This window comes from Gasterosteus aculeatus, chromosome 11 (genome assembly GCF_964276395.1).
Source record: "Gasterosteus aculeatus chromosome 11, fGasAcu3.hap1.1, whole genome shotgun sequence".
Classification (NCBI taxonomy): domain Eukaryota; kingdom Metazoa; phylum Chordata; class Actinopteri; order Perciformes; family Gasterosteidae; genus Gasterosteus; species Gasterosteus aculeatus.
Window position 1 is genome coordinate 1,771,317 of NC_135699.1, and position 13,442 is coordinate 1,784,758.

The 13,442-nt window shown below is 47.1% G+C and overlaps 7 non-coding genes across 7 annotated transcripts; all 7 read left to right on the plus strand.

Moving 5' to 3' along the window:
* Nucleotides 1–1,262: 1,262 nt before the first annotated feature.
* Nucleotides 1,263–1,344, plus strand: trnas-gcu (transfer RNA serine (anticodon GCU)). Its single transcript has one exon. It is a non-coding gene; the product is annotated as a tRNA-Ser (tRNA).
* Nucleotides 1,345–2,207: 863 nt separating this feature from the next.
* Nucleotides 2,208–2,289, plus strand: trnas-gcu (transfer RNA serine (anticodon GCU)). Its single transcript has one exon. It is a non-coding gene; the product is annotated as a tRNA-Ser (tRNA).
* Nucleotides 2,290–3,152: 863 nt separating this feature from the next.
* Nucleotides 3,153–3,234, plus strand: trnas-gcu (transfer RNA serine (anticodon GCU)). The gene has a single exon. It is a non-coding gene; the product is annotated as a tRNA-Ser (tRNA).
* A 2,573-nt stretch (nucleotides 3,235–5,807) lies between these two features.
* trnas-gcu (transfer RNA serine (anticodon GCU)) lies at nucleotides 5,808–5,889 on the plus strand. The gene has a single exon. It is a non-coding gene; the product is annotated as a tRNA-Ser (tRNA).
* Nucleotides 5,890–8,512: 2,623 nt separating this feature from the next.
* On the plus strand, nucleotides 8,513–8,594 carry trnas-gcu (transfer RNA serine (anticodon GCU)). Its single transcript has one exon. It is a non-coding gene; the product is annotated as a tRNA-Ser (tRNA).
* Nucleotides 8,595–10,599: 2,005 nt separating this feature from the next.
* On the plus strand, nucleotides 10,600–10,681 carry trnas-gcu (transfer RNA serine (anticodon GCU)). Its single transcript has one exon. It is a non-coding gene; the product is annotated as a tRNA-Ser (tRNA).
* Nucleotides 10,682–12,686: 2,005 nt separating this feature from the next.
* trnas-gcu (transfer RNA serine (anticodon GCU)) lies at nucleotides 12,687–12,768 on the plus strand. Its single transcript has one exon. It is a non-coding gene; the product is annotated as a tRNA-Ser (tRNA).
* The last annotated feature ends 674 nt before the right edge of the window (nucleotides 12,769–13,442 follow it).

Below are 13,442 nucleotides of genomic sequence, written 5' to 3' on the forward strand. Positions count from 1 at the left end.
AGAATACTCGCGTTGAGGTATAACGTGGTTGGCTTTGGACGAGGTCTAGGCCGTCAGAGCCGTTTCCTCCAACTATATTGGAACTCCTTCGACAAATTAAAATCTCCTGGTGGTAAAATGCAAAGGTAGCAAGCCAAAGTCAGTTACAACGCGACGAGAATGGGATTCGTGATCAGATTGAAGAGCTTTTGTCGGAAGAAATGTGTAAATATGACCACTTCTACAAACCGTCGTTGGCGGACTATAAGGACGCGCGGATGGCCTGTCATTCATGGAGGGAGATCTCCGCAAACGTCGGTTTTCCGGTCGCGGGATCTACAAAGTTCGAATTCCATTCTCGTCGCGTTGTAACTGACTTTGACTTGCTACCTTTGCATTTTACCACCAGGAGATATTAATTTGTCGTAGGAGTTCCAATATAGTTGGAGGAAACGGCTCTGACGGTCTAGACCTCGTCCAGAGCCAACCACGTTATACCTTTAATGCAACAACCGATTCTGCGGATTCAAATGGCCAGCCATTGTTTCTTCCATCAACCACAGGCAAAAATGGATTCAAAATCACCTAAAGAATACTCGCGTTGAGGTATAACGTGGTTGGCTTTGGACGAGGTCTAGACCGTCAGAGCCGTTTCCTCCAACTATATTGGAACTCCTTCGACAAATTGAAATCTCCTGGTGGTAAAATGCAAAGGTAGCAAGCCAAAGTCAGTTACAACGCGACGAGAATGGGATTCGTGATCAGATTGAAGAACTTTTGTCGGAAGAAATGTGTAAATATGACCACTTCTACAAACCGTCGTTGGCGGACTATAAGGACGCGCGGATGGCCTGTCATTCATGGAGGGAGATCTCCGCAAACGTCGGTTTTCCGGTCGCGGGGTCCACAAAGTTGTGGAGGAAAATACGGGACAAATGTGTCCGCAATGAAAAGCAACAGTGGCGATGCATGAATTTAAATGAGCGCGTCGACGCGACGGTGCTTTAAGACGCAGAAGCATGCAGCAGCCTTAAGTTCATGCGTCGTTATGTCCTCACCTGAAAATGAAGAACAATGGAGGATGCAGGCATCGATCCCGCTACTTCTCGCATGCTAAGCGAGCGCTCTACAATTTGAGCTAATCCCCCACTATATAGATGCTTGGGTCCAATTGGGATAAGCCGGCCCCTGCATATAAACGCTTTTTAGAACCTCCCAGGACCATGAAAACATGCTACAATGTTGCCAATTATCTAACTATCCTGCAAAGTTGGAAGCCACACGACGAGGTGGCCGAGTGGTTAAGGCGATGGACTGCTAATCCATTGTGCTCTGCACGCATGGGTTCGAATCCCATTCTCGTCGCGTCGTAACTGACTTTGGCTTGCTACCTTTGCATTTTACCACCAGGAGATTTCAATTTGTCGTAGGAGTTCCAATATAGTTGGAGGAAACGGCTCTGACGGTCTAGACCTCGTCCAGAGCCAACCACGTTATACCTTTAATGCAACAACCGATTCTGCGGATTCAAATGGCCAGCCATTGTTTCTTCCATCAACCACAGGCAAAAATGGATTCAAAATCACCTAAAGAATACTCGCGTTGAGGTATAACGTGGTTGGCTTTGGACAAGGTCTAGACCGTCAGAGCCGTTTCCTCCAACTATATTGGAACTCCTACGACAAATTGAAATCTCCTGGTGGTAAAATGCAAAGGTAGCAAGCCAAAGTCAGTTACAACGCGACGAGAATGGGATTCGTGATCAGATTGAAGAGCTTTTGTCGGAAGAAATGTGTAAATATGACCACTTCTACAAACCGTCGTTGGCGGACTATAAGGACGCGCGGATGGCCTGTCATTCATGGAGGGAGATCTCCGCAAACGTCGGTTTTCCGGTCGCGGGGTCCACAAAGTTGTGGAGGAAAATACGGGACAAATGTGTCCGCAATGAAAAGCAACAGTGGCGATGCATGAATTAAAATGAGCGCGTGGACGCGACGGTGCGTTAAGACGCAGAAGCATGCAGCAGCCTTAAGTTCATGCGTCGTTATGTCCTCACCTGAAAATGAAGAACAATGGAGGATGCAGGCATCGATCCCGCTCCAATTGGGTCCAATTGGGATAAGCCGGCCCCTGCATATAAACGCTTTTTAGAACCTCCCAGGACCATGAAAACATGCTACAATGTTGCCAATTATCTAACTATCCTGCAAAGCTGGAAGCCACACGACGAGGTGGCCGAGTGGTTAAGGTGATGGACTGCTAATCCATTGTGCTCTGCACGCATGGGTTCGAATCCCATTCTCGTCGCGTAGTAACTCACTTTGGCTTGCTACCTTTGCATTTTACCACCAGGAGATTTCAATTTGTCGTAGGAGTTCCAATATAGTTGGAGGAAACGGCTCTGGCGGTCTAGACCTCGTCCAGAGCCAACCACGTTATACCTTTAATGCAACAACCGATTCTGCGGATTCAAATGGCCAGCCATTGTTTCTTCCATCAACCACAGGCAAAAATGGATTCAAAATCACCTAAAGAATACTCGCGTTGAGGTATAACGTGGTTGGCTTTGGACAAGGTCTAGACCGTCAGAGCCGTTTCCTCCAACTATATTGGAACTCCTACGACAAATTGAAATCTCCTGGTGGTAAAATGCAAAGGTAGCAAGCCAAAGTCAGTTACAACGCGACGAGAATGGGATTCGTGATCAGATTGAAGAGCTTTTGTCGGAAGAAATGTGTAAATATGACCACTTCTACAAACCGTCGTTGGCGGACTATAAGGACGCGCGGATGGCCTGTCATTCATGGAGGGAGATCTCCGCAAACGTCGGTTTTCCGGTCGCGGGGTCCACAAAGTTGTGGAGGAAAATACGGGACAAATGTGTCCGCAATGAAAAGCAACAGTGGCGATGCATGAATTAAAATGAGCGCGTGGACGCGACGGTGCGTTAAGACGCAGAAGCATGCAGCAGCCTTAAGTTCATGCGTCGTTATGTCCTCACCTGAAAATGAAGAACAATGGAGGATGCAGGCATCGATCCCGCTCCAATTGGGTCCAATTGGGATAAGCCGGCCCCTGCATATAAACGCTTTTTAGAACCTCCCAGGACCATGAAAACATGCTACAATGTTGCCAATTATCTAACTATCCTGCAAAGCTGGAAGCCACACGACGAGGTGGCCGAGTGGTTAAGGCGATGGACTGCTAATCCATTGTGCTCTGCACGCATGGGTTCGAATCCCATTCTCGTCGCGTTGTAACTCACTTTGGCTTGCTACCTTTGCATTTTACCACCAGGAGATTTCAATTTGTCGTAGGAGTTCCAATATAGTTGGAGGAAACGGCTCTGACGGTCTAGACCTCGTCCAGAGCCAACCACGTTATACCCTTAATGCAACAACCGATTCTGCGGATTCAAATGGCCAGCCATTGTTTCTTCCATCAACCACAGGCAAAAATGGATTCAAAATCACCTAAAGAATACTCGCGTTGAGGTATAACGTAGTTGGCTTTGGACGAGGTCTAGACCGTCAGAGCCGTTTCCTCCAACTATATTGGAACTCCTTCGACAAATTGAAATCTCCTGGTGGTAAAATGCAAAGGTAGCAAGCCAAAGTCAGTTACAACGCGACGAGAATGGGATTCGTGATCAGATTGAAGAGCTTTTGTCGGAAGAAATGTGTAAATATGACCACTTCTACAAACCGTCGTTGGCGGACTATAAGGACGCGCGGATGGCCTGTCATTCATGGAGGGAGATCTCCGCAAACGTCGGTTTTCCGGTCGCGGGGTCCACAAAGTTCGAATCCCATTCTCGTCGTGTTGTAACTGACTTTGACCTGCTACCTTTGCATTTTACCACCAGGAGATTTAAATTTGTCGTAGGAGTTCCAATATAGTTGGAGGAAACGGCTCTGACGGTCTAGACCTCGTCCAGAGCCAACCACGTTATACCTTTAATGCAACAACCGATTCTGCGGATTCAAATGGCCAGCCATTGTTTCTTCCATCAACCACAGGCAAAAATGGATTCAAAATCACCTAAAGAATACTCGCGTTGAGGTATAACGTGGTTGGCTTTGGACGAGGTCTAGGCCGTCAGAGCCGTTTCCTCCAACTATATTGGAACTCCTACGACAAATTGAAATCTCCTGGTGGTAAAATGCAAAGGTAGCAAGCCAAAGTCAGTTACAACGCGACGAGAATGGGATTCGTGATCAGATTGAAGAGCTTTTGTCGGAAGAAATGTGTAAATATGACCACTTCTACAAACCGTCGTTGGCGGACTATAAGGACGCGCGGATGGCCTGTCATTCATGGAGGGAGATCTCCGCAAACGTCGGTTTTCCGGTCGCGGGGTCCACAAAGTTGTGGAGGAAAATACGGGACAAATGTGTCCGCAATGAAAAGCAACAGTGGCGATGCATGAATTTAAATGAGCGCGTCGACGCGACGGTGCGTTAAGGTCATACCTTTAATGCAACAACCGATTCTGCGGATTCAAATGGCCAGCCATTGTTTCTTCCATCAACCACAGGCAAAAATGGATTCAAAATCACCTAAAGAATACTCGCGTTGAGGTATAACGTGGTTGGCTTTGGACGAGGTCTAGGCCGTCAGAGCCGTTTCCTCCAACTATATTGGAACTCCTTCGACAAATTAAAATCTCCTGGTGGTAAAATGCAAAGGTAGCAAGCCAAAGTCAGTTACAACGCGACGAGAATGGGATTCGTGATCAGATTGAAGAGCTTTTGTCGGAAGAAATGTGTAAATATGACCACTTCTACAAACCGTCGTTGGCGGACTATAAGGACGCGCGGATGGCCTGTCATTCATGGAGGGAGATCTCCGCAAACGTCGGTTTTCCGGTCGCGGGATCTACAAAGTTCGAATTCCATTCTCGTCGCGTTGTAACTGACTTTGACTTGCTACCTTTGCATTTTACCACCAGGAGATATTAATTTGTCGTAGGAGTTCCAATATAGTTGGAGGAAACGGCTCTGACGGTCTAGACCTCGTCCAGAGCCAACCACGTTATACCTTTAATGCAACAACCGATTCTGCGGATTCAAATGGCCAGCCATTGTTTCTTCCATCAACCACAGGCAAAAATGGATTCAAAATCACCTAAAGAATACTCGCGTTGAGGTATAACGTGGTTGGCTTTGGACGAGGTCTAGACCGTCAGAGCCGTTTCCTCCAACTATATTGGAACTCCTTCGACAAATTGAAATCTCCTGGTGGTAAAATGCAAAGGTAGCAAGCCAAAGTCAGTTACAACGCGACGAGAATGGGATTCGTGATCAGATTGAAGAACTTTTGTCGGAAGAAATGTGTAAATATGACCACTTCTACAAACCGTCGTTGGCGGACTATAAGGACGCGCGGATGGCCTGTCATTCATGGAGGGAGATCTCCGCAAACGTCGGTTTTCCGGTCGCGGGGTCCACAAAGTTGTGGAGGAAAATACGGGACAAATGTGTCCGCAATGAAAAGCAACAGTGGCGATGCATGAATTTAAATGAGCGCGTCGACGCGACGGTGCGTTAAGACGCAGAAGCATGCAGCAGCCTTAAGTTCATGCGTCGTTATGTCCTCACCTGAAAATGAAGAACAATGGAGGATGCAGGCATCGATCCCGCTACTTCTCACATGCTAAGCGAGCGCTCTACCATTTGAGCTAATCCCCCACTATATAGATGCTTGGGTCCAATTGGGATAAGCCGGCCCCTGCATATAAACGCTTTTTAGAACCTCCCAGGACCATGAAAACATGCTACAATGTTGCCAATTATCTAACTATCCTGCAAAGCTGGAAGCCACACAACGAGGTGCCCGAGTGGTTAAGGCGATGGACTGCTAATCCATTGTGCTCTGCACGCATGGGTTCGAATCCCATTCTCGTCGCGTTGTAACTCACTTTGGCTTGCTACCTTTGCATTTTACCACCAGGAGATTTCAATTTGTCGTAGGAGTTCCAATATAGTTGGAGGAAACGGCTCTGACGGTCTAGACCTCGTCCAGAGCCAACCACGTTATACCTTTAATGCAACAACCGATTCTGCGGATTCAAATGGCCAGCCATTGTTTCTTCCATCAACCACAGGCAAAAATGGATTCAAAATCACCTAAAGAATACTCGCGTTGAGGTATAACGTGGTTGGCTTTGGACAAGGTCTAGACAGTCAGAGCCGTTTCCTCCAACTATATTGGAACTCCTACGACAAATTGAAATCTCCTGGTGGTAAAATGCAAAGGTAGCAAGCCAAAGTCAGTTACAACGCGACGAGAATGGGATTCGTGATCAGATTGAAGAGCTTTTGTCGGAAGAAATGTGTAAATATGACCACTTCTACAAACCGCCGTTGGCGGACTATAAGGACGCGCGGATGGCCTGTCATTCATGGAGGGAGATCTCCGCAAACGTCGGTTTTCCGGTCGCGGGGTCTACAAAGTTCGAATCCCATTCTCGTCGCGTTGTAACTGACTTTGACTTGCTACCTTTGCATTTTACCACCAGGAGATTTCAATTTGTCGTAGGAGTTCCAATATAGTTGGAGGAAACGGCTCTGACGGTCTAGACCTCGTCCAGAGCCAACCACGTTATACCTTTAATGCAACAACCGATTCTGCGGATTCAAATGGCCAGCCATTGTTTCTTCCATCAACCACAGGCAAAAATGGATTCAAAATCACCTAAAGAATACTCGCGTTGAGGTATAACGTGGTTGGCTTTGGACGAGGTCTAGACCGTCAGAGCCGTTTCCTCCAACTATATTGGAACTCCTTCGACAAATTGAAATCTCCTGGTGGTAAAATGCAAAAGTAGCAAGCCAAAGTCAGTTACAACGCGACGAGAATGGGATTCGTGATCAGATTGAAGAACTTTTGTCGGAAGAAATGTGTAAATATGACCACTTCTACAAACCGTCGTTGGCGGACTATAAGGACGCGCGGATGGCCTGTCATTCATGGAGGGAGATCTCCGCAAACGTCGGTTTTCCGGTCGCGGGATCTACAAAGTTCGAATTCCATTCTCGTCGCGTTGTAACTGACTTTGACTTGCTACCTTTGCATTTTACCACCAGGAGATATTAATTTGTCGTAGGAGTTCCAATATAGTTGGAGGAAACGGCTCTGACGGTCTAGACCTCGTCCAGAGCCAACCACGTTATACCTTTAATGCAACAACCGATTCTGCGGATTCAAATGGCCAGCCATTGTTTCTTCCATCAACCACAGGCAAAAATGGATTCAAAATCACCTAAAGAATACTCGCGTTGAGGTATAACGTGGTTGGCTTTGGACGAGGTCTAGACCGTCAGAGCCGTTTCCTCCAACTATATTGGAACTCCTTCGACAAATTGAAATCTCCTGGTGGTAAAATGCAAAGGTAGCAAGCCAAAGTCAGTTACAACGCGACGAGAATGGGATTCGTGATCAGATTGAAGAGCTTTTGTCGGAAGAAATGTGTAAATATGACCACTTCTACAAACCGTCGTTGGCGGACAATAAGGACGCGCGGATGGCCTGTCATTCATGGAGGGAGATCTCCGCAAACGTCGGTTTTCCGGTTGCGGGGTCCACAAAGTTCGAATCCCATTCTCGTCGCGTTGTAACTGACTTTGACCTGCTACCTTTGCATTTTACCACCAGGAGATTTCAATTTGTCGTAGGAGTTCCAATATAGTTGGAGGAAACGGCTCTGACGGTCTAGACCTCGTCCAGAGCCAACCACGTTATACCTTTAATGCAACAACCGATTCTGCGGATTCAAATGGCCAGCCATTGTTTCTTCCATCAACCACAGGCAAAAATGGATTCAAAATCACCTAAAGAATACTCGCGTTGAGGTATAACGTGGTTGGCTTTGGACGAGGTCTAGGCCGTCAGAGCCGTTTCCTCCAACTATATTGGAACTCCTACGACAAATTGAAATCTCCTGGTGGTAAAATGCAAAGGTAGCAAGCCAAAGTCAGTTACAACGCGACGAGAATGGGATTCGTGATCAGATTGAAGAACTTTTGTCGGAAGAAATGTGTAAATATGACCACTTCTACAAACCGTCGTTGGCGGACTATAAGGACGCGCGGATGGCCTGTCATTCATGGAGGGAGATCTCCGCAAACGTCGGTTTTCCGGTCGCGGGGTCCACAAAGTTGTGGAGGAAAATACGGGACAAATGTGTCCGCAATGAAAAGCAACAGTGGCGATGCATGAATTTAAATGAGCGCGTCGACGCGACGGTGCGTTAAGACGCAGAAGCATGCAGCAGCCTTAGGTTCATGCGTCGTTATGTCCTCACCTGAAAATGAAGAACAATGGAGGATGCAGGCATCGATCCCGCTACTTCTCACATGCTAAGCGAGCGCTCTACCATTTGAGCTAATCCCCCACTATATAGATGCTTGGGTCCAATTGGGATAAGCCGGCCCCTGCATATAAACGCTTTTTAGAACTTCCCAGGACCATGAAAACATGCTACGATGTTGCCAATTATCTAACTATCCTGCAAAGCTGGAAGCCACACGACGAGGTGGCCGAGTGGTTAAGGCGATGGACTGCTAATCCATTGTGCTCTGCACGCATGGGTTCGAATCCCATTCTCGTCGCGTTGTAACTCACTTTGGCTTGCTACCTTTGCATTTTACCACCAGGAGATTTCAATTTGTCGTAGGAGTTCCAATATAGTTGGAGGAAACGGCTCTGACGGTCTAGACCTCGTCCAGAGCCAACCACGTTATACCCTTAATGCAACAACCGATTCTGCGGATTCAAATGGCCAGCCATTGTTTCTTCCATCAACCACAGGCAAAAATGGATTCAAAATCACCTAAAGAATACTCGCGTTGAGGTATAACGTGGTTGGCTTTGGACGAGGTCTAGACCGTCAGAGCCGTTTCCTCCAACTATATTGGAACTCCTACGACAAATTGAAATCTCCTGGTGGTAAAATGCAAAGGTAGCAAGCCAAAGTCAGTTACAACGCGACGAGAATGGGATTCGTGATCAGATTGAAGAGCTTTTGTCGGAAGAAATGTGTAAATATGACCACTTCTACAAACCGTCGTTGGCGGACTATAAGGACGCGCGGATGGCCTGTCATTCATGGAGGGAGATCTCCGCAAACGTCGGTTTTCCGGTCGCGGGGTCCACAAAGTTGTGGAGGAAAATACGGGACAAATGTGTCCGCAATGAAAAGCAACAGTGGCGATGCATGAATTTAAATGAGCGCGTCGACGCGACGGTGCGTTAAGGTCATACCTTTAATGCAACAACCGATTCTGCGGATTCAAATGGCCAGCCATTGTTTCTTCCATCAACCACAGGCAAAAATGGATTCAAAATCACCTAAAGAATACTCGCGTTGAGGTATAACGTGGTTGGCTTTGGACGAGGTCTAGGCCGTCAGAGCCGTTTCCTCCAACTATATTGGAACTCCTTCGACAAATTAAAATCTCCTGGTGGTAAAATGCAAAGGTAGCAAGCCAAAGTCAGTTACAACGCGACGAGAATGGGATTCGTGATCAGATTGAAGAGCTTTTGTCGGAAGAAATGTGTAAATATGACCACTTCTACAAACCGTCGTTGGCGGACTATAAGGACGCGCGGATGGCCTGTCATTCATGGAGGGAGATCTCCGCAAACGTCGGTTTTCCGGTCGCGGGATCTACAAAGTTCGAATTCCATTCTCGTCGCGTTGTAACTGACTTTGACTTGCTACCTTTGCATTTTACCACCAGGAGATATTAATTTGTCGTAGGAGTTCCAATATAGTTGGAGGAAACGGCTCTGACGGTCTAGACCTCGTCCAGAGCCAACCACGTTATACCTTTAATGCAACAACCGATTCTGCGGATTCAAATGGCCAGCCATTGTTTCTTCCATCAACCACAGGCAAAAATGGATTCAAAATCACCTAAAGAATACTCGCGTTGAGGTATAACGTGGTTGGCTTTGGACGAGGTCTAGACCGTCAGAGCCGTTTCCTCCAACTATATTGGAACTCCTTCGACAAATTGAAATCTCCTGGTGGTAAAATGCAAAGGTAGCAAGCCAAAGTCAGTTACAACGCGACGAGAATGGGATTCGTGATCAGATTGAAGAACTTTTGTCGGAAGAAATGTGTAAATATGACCACTTCTACAAACCGTCGTTGGCGGACTATAAGGACGCGCGGATGGCCTGTCATTCATGGAGGGAGATCTCCGCAAACGTCGGTTTTCCGGTCGCGGGGTCCACAAAGTTGTGGAGGAAAATACGGGACAAATGTGTCCGCAATGAAAAGCAACAGTGGCGATGCATGAATTTAAATGAGCGCGTCGACGCGACGGTGCGTTAAGACGCAGAAGCATGCAGCAGCCTTAAGTTCATGCGTCGTTATGTCCTCACCTGAAAATGAAGAACAATGGAGGATGCAGGCATCGATCCCGCTACTTCTCACATGCTAAGCGAGCGCTCTACCATTTGAGCTAATCCCCCACTATATAGATGCTTGGGTCCAATTGGGATAAGCCGGCCCCTGCATATAAACGCTTTTTAGAACCTCCCAGGACCATGAAAACATGCTACAATGTTGCCAATTATCTAACTATCCTGCAAAGCTGGAAGCCACACGACGAGGTGGCCGAGTGGTTAAGGCGATGGACTGCTAATCCATTGTGCTCTGCACGCATGGGTTCGAATCCCATTCTCGTCGCGTTGTAACTCACTTTGGCTTGCTACCTTTGCATTTTACCACCAGGAGATTTCAATTTGTCGTAGGAGTTCCAATATAGTTGGAGGAAACGGCTCTGACGGTCTAGACCTCGTCCAGAGCCAACCACGTTATACCCTTAATGCAACAACCGATTCTGCGGATTCAAATGGCCAGCCATTGTTTCTTCCATCAACCACAGGCAAAAATGGATTCAAAATCACCTAAAGAATACTCGCGTTGAGGTATAACGTGGTTGGCTTTGGACGAGGTCTAGACCGTCAGAGCCGTTTCCTCCAACTATATTGGAACTCCTACGACAAATTGAAATCTCCTGGTGGTAAAATGCAAAGGTAGCAAGCCAAAGTCAGTTACAACGCGACGAGAATGGGATTCGTGATCAGATTGAAGAGCTTTTGTCGGAAGAAATGTGTAAATATGACCACTTCTACAAACCGTCGTTGGCGGACTATAAGGACGCGCGGATGGCCTGTCATTCATGGAGGGAGATCTCCGCAAACGTCGGTTTTCCGGTCGCGGGGTCCACAAAGTTGTGGAGGAAAATACGGGACAAATGTGTCCGCAATGAAAAGCAACAGTGGCGATGCATGAATTTAAATGAGCGCGTCGACGCGACGGTGCGTTAAGGTCATACCTTTAATGCAACAACCGATTCTGCGGATTCAAATGGCCAGCCATTGTTTCTTCCATCAACCACAGGCAAAAATGGATTCAAAATCACCTAAAGAATACTCGCGTTGAGGTATAACGTGGTTGGCTTTGGACGAGGTCTAGGCCGTCAGAGCCGTTTCCTCCAACTATATTGGAACTCCTTCGACAAATTAAAATCTCCTGGTGGTAAAATGCAAAGGTAGCAAGCCAAAGTCAGTTACAACGCGACGAGAATGGGATTCGTGATCAGATTGAAGAGCTTTTGTCGGAAGAAATGTGTAAATATGACCACTTCTACAAACCGTCGTTGGCGGACTATAAGGACGCGCGGATGGCCTGTCATTCATGGAGGGAGATCTCCGCAAACGTCGGTTTTCCGGTCGCGGGATCTACAAAGTTCGAATTCCATTCTCGTCGCGTTGTAACTGACTTTGACTTGCTACCTTTGCATTTTACCACCAGGAGATATTAATTTGTCGTAGGAGTTCCAATATAGTTGGAGGAAACGGCTCTGACGGTCTAGACCTCGTCCAGAGCCAACCACGTTATACCTTTAATGCAACAACCGATTCTGCGGATTCAAATGGCCAGCCATTGTTTCTTCCATCAACCACAGGCAAAAATGGATTCAAAATCACCTAAAGAATACTCGCGTTGAGGTATAACGTGGTTGGCTTTGGACGAGGTCTAGACCGTCAGAGCCGTTTCCTCCAACTATATTGGAACTCCTTCGACAAATTGAAATCTCCTGGTGGTAAAATGCAAAGGTAGCAAGCCAAAGTCAGTTACAACGCGACGAGAATGGGATTCGTGATCAGATTGAAGAACTTTTGTCGGAAGAAATGTGTAAATATGACCACTTCTACAAACCGTCGTTGGCGGACTATAAGGACGCGCGGATGGCCTGTCATTCATGGAGGGAGATCTCCGCAAACGTCGGTTTTCCGGTCGCGGGGTCCACAAAGTTGTGGAGGAAAATACGGGACAAATGTGTCCGCAATGAAAAGCAACAGTGGCGATGCATGAATTTAAATGAGCGCGTCGACGCGACGGTGCGTTAAGACGCAGAAGCATGCAGCAGCCTTAAGTTCATGCGTCGTTATGTCCTCACCTGAAAATGAAGAACAATGGAGGATGCAGGCATCGATCCCGCTACTTCTCACATGCTAAGCGAGCGCTCTACCATTTGAGCTAATCCCCCACTATATAGATGCTTGGGTCCAATTGGGATAAGCCGGCCCCTGCATATAAACGCTTTTTAGAACCTCCCAGGACCATGAAAACATGCTACAATGTTGCCAATTATCTAACTATCCTGCAAAGCTGGAAGCCACACAACGAGGTGCCCGAGTGGTTAAGGCGATGGACTGCTAATCCATTGTGCTCTGCACGCATGGGTTCGAATCCCATTCTCGTCGCGTTGTAACTCACTTTGGCTTGCTACCTTTGCATTTTACCACCAGGAGATTTCAATTTGTCGTAGGAGTTCCAATATAGTTGGAGGAAACGGCTCTGACGGTCTAGACCTCGTCCAGAGCCAACCACGTTATACCTTTAATGCAACAACCGATTCTGCGGATTCAAATGGCCAGCCATTGTTTCTTCCATCAACCACAGGCAAAAATGGATTCAAAATCACCTAAAGAATACTCGCGTTGAGGTATAACGTGGTTGGCTTTGGACAAGGTCTAGACAGTCAGAGCCGTTTCCTCCAACTATATTGGAACTCCTACGACAAATTGAAATCTCCTGGTGGTAAAATGCAAAGGTAGCAAGCCAAAGTCAGTTACAACGCGACGAGAATGGGATTCGTGATCAGATTGAAGAGCTTTTGTCGGAAGAAATGTGTAAATATGACCACTTCTACAAACCGCCGTTGGCGGACTATAAGGACGCGCGGATGGCCTGTCATTCATGGAGGGAGATCTCCGCAAACGTCGGTTTTCCGGTCGCGGGGTCTACAAAGTTCGAATCCCATTCTCGTCGCGTTGTAACTGACTTTGACTTGCTACCTTTGCATTTTACCACCAGGAGATTTCAATTTGTCGTAGGAGTTCCAATATAGTTGGAGGAAACGGCTCTGACGGTCTAG